This window comes from Pteropus vampyrus, unplaced genomic scaffold (genome assembly GCF_000151845.1).
Source record: "Pteropus vampyrus isolate Shadow unplaced genomic scaffold, Pvam_2.0 Scaffold240, whole genome shotgun sequence".
Classification (NCBI taxonomy): Eukaryota; Metazoa; Chordata; class Mammalia; order Chiroptera; family Pteropodidae; genus Pteropus; species Pteropus vampyrus.
Genome location: NW_011889021.1, coordinates 2,080,487 through 2,083,695, shown reverse-complemented (window position 1 = coordinate 2,083,695; position 3,209 = coordinate 2,080,487). Strand labels below are relative to the sequence as shown.

At 39.9% G+C, this 3,209-nt stretch overlaps 1 pseudogene; it reads right to left on the bottom strand.

Moving 5' to 3' along the window:
- Positions 1-2,018: 2,018 nt before the first annotated feature.
- Positions 2,019-2,137, bottom strand: LOC111728967 (annotated as a pseudogene).
- Between the last annotated feature and the right edge of the window lie 1,072 nt (positions 2,138-3,209).

The following is a 3,209-nucleotide window of genomic DNA, read 5'->3' as shown; positions in this document are numbered from 1 at the left end:
TTATTTCCACATCGAATCCTATTTCACTGTAACAGCATGTTCTGGAAAGGAGGGAGAAAGGATTCGGAGTCCTCTGCAAGACCATTGCCCAGTTTGGATCGGTTGGCCGTGAAAGAAGCCAGATAAGATGAGATTCATGAAATACTGGTGAAACTAGCAACGTGTAGGAAACACTAACTTGAAACCGGGAAGAACTTCGCCGCACCAAAGGGACTGCTCTGGAATCCTACCAATCAAAACTGCCTTAGAGAGTGAACTGTGTTTCCCTCCACCGAAACTCTTCCTTCAGCCTCGTGACAGGGCTGCATTTCTCAGAGACCTAATTCCACATTTTTCCAGGGAGATGAGAAACCTTACTCTGTGGTAAATCCCACAAACAGGCCCATTTTTCACCAATTAATCTCTGCCCGCAGCGTTGACCTAAAACAGACCATTTTCGCATATGGTCATAGTTCACGTACATAGCAGAAATCACAAGAATTTGACCAAAATGAAAAGAGACCAGGATTCTCCTTCCTTCCTTTTATGTCTTTTGGATAAAGGAAAAATTATTTAATAAAGTTTTCATGTTGATTACTCAAATTCTTGCCCTATAAGATAAAAATCTACAGTCTTTTTTTCACCATGAAAACTGAAAAAAAATGTTTAATCTCTTTAAAAGAACTCAGCAAATATACTTTTTAAATGCTGTGCCCAAACTCATCACTACAGTCAAAGATTAAAGTAGGAAACTTGATACATTTTGAGTTTGTACAGAAAGACATGACAAAAATAGCATCAACGTTATTGAATTTGCTCATTATAAATTATCATAGGAAATAATAAATTGATTTGAAAATTAGAACGAATTGATTAAAGTTGTTGTTTGAAAGCTTGAGTTGTCATCTGAGGTAGGCATAGTAGTGGAAACAATAGTGGACTAGAAATTCATTTCATAGGTTCTAGTCCTGGCCCCACCACCATTCATGCTCTAGCATTAAGCAAGTCACATAACTTTTATAGGCCTCGTTCTCAGTTGTAAAATGAAGCAATTTAGTTTTGATGACCTTTAAAATCCCTTTCGGTCTTAAAAGCCTATGGTTTCTGTATGCCCCAAATATGTAGATATCCTTTGGATCCATGTTTCAGATTGCCAAGAGCAACCTTTGAAATGTTTGTACCACCAAACTAAAGCAAACTCTCAATGTTGACAAATAAAAGGATTTGATCAAAGGACTGTTATCTGGAAAATATAATCCAAAGCCCTCTTTATACTTCCTAGTTCTTCTTTAGCCATCTTTCAGCTGTCTTCTTAGGTCTTTAGGAAGCTAGAAGCCCAACTCTTTCAATAACTTGGAGTGCATCCCTCTGAACACCAACTCCGGCACCTGAGAAGATTCTAAAACTAAAATGTAAGGACGTGATCCAAGACCGTCGGTTTACTTAACTAAAAATATGCACAGAAATAGTGATCTAAGTATGTTTATAGCAGCTCTTGTCTCTGTTTACAATCTTTGTCAAAGATTATCAGTAGACAGCATTTCTTAAAGTTCAAAACACTTGATTATTCTTTTGCCAGATTTAAACAACCAATAGAATTGCTTAGCTCTTGTCTTTAATTATAACCACTACCTGTTGTGAAAAAGTCACTTTTTCTCATCACTCTCTACCTCAGTCTCATTTTACCTGACTTATTCTTCTCTCACATCTTGACCCATGATCTCTCCACTAGACTCGGTTCTCCCAGTTTGATGAATCATGACATGGGATCCCAGTGCTTACCACCCAGCTCCCGAGACATTCTGGTACAAAGCAACCCCCTGTGTATTCCTCTATTCTATTAATGGGGTCTTTGCCCTCAAGTCCCAAAGACCCAGTTTTCCCATGTGCCCCAGTTTGTAGGATGAGAATTTTGTTCTTCATTTTATTTATTTATTTTTAATTTATTTTATTTGCTTTTTGGGCGAGGCAACCCTTGGTTGACCTCACAGGTTGCAAGGACCTTGTCAGCTTATAATCCCTTATTTTTTTATTTTTTACTCCTACAGCACCTGGTCTTCCTACGTGGTCTCCCATCCAAGTATTAACCAGGCCCAACCCTGCTTAGCTTCCGAGATCAGACGGGATCGGGCTTGGTCAGGGTAGCGTGGCTGTAGACTTGTTCTTCATTTTAGGTACTCACACCAATAAGCTGTCAATGCCCCCAATTAATTACGGAAGAACAAAAACCCTGCCTAGGTCTTTCCAGACTTAGGGCCAAAAGCTCAGCCCCTAAACACTCGTCTAGTGACTAAGGACCCCATTGACAGACATTCTAGGTGCCACTGCACGTCCACCTGTCTTACCTTACAAGTGCCAGTTGAGATGTCCTGTTACTGGGTTCAAAGCAGCTGTGAGAGCACTCACTTCTTCATCTGGGACTGCTGGTGCTCACCACTGCTAAATTGGAAATTGCCCTCTCTGTGAATTCCCTTGTTCTCTCCCTGAACCTTCATCTGCAGAGAAGCTGAAGTAATAAATGGGCCTCATATCGGGTCTCGGATCCTCCTTTTCACCTGCCCTGTCTTCTGGTAAGTGTAAATCCCCATCCTTACACCTTGTTCTTTCAACCTTTTTTAATAAGACAAGATTATTTTCTAACTCTTAAAAACCAGATGTAAAGAAAATCCATTTCTAGAATGCTACTTCCAGAAATTTCCTTCCCAAATTAAATATTTTTAAATGGATCTTAACAGCTGCCCCTTTGGTCACTCTATAATAGTTTTTCTCATGGAATGTACATAGGAAAGGGTGGTACAGGAGGTTGGGTGAGGGAGGGATAGGGCTCTGCCCAGTCATTATCACTGTCCCGTGATCAGGTGACTGACTCCTCAGGATAATTTATGGAACAGCCTGTAAAGATTTGTTCAGAGCAGTTAAAAAGCAGGGAATCATGGTTACTAGTTCTTTAAGAGCTGTTTATTACTGTTTCCAGCCTGCATTATTGCCTCTCAACCATGGTTTTCAAACGTTTTTCAAAAGAAGTATGCAAATAAAAGCAAACTACTCTTATTGAAGTGGAAGTGTCTGGGCCCATATCCTGACAACTTGGCAGGTTTCTAACACCTCTTTGGACCTGAAACCCCTCTTTGGAACCCTTGGGCAAGGAAGGGAGAGAAGGACAGAAGGAGAGGGGAAGAAAGAAAAAAAAAAGAAAGAAAAATTTTAAACCTCTGATATAGAGCATAAAA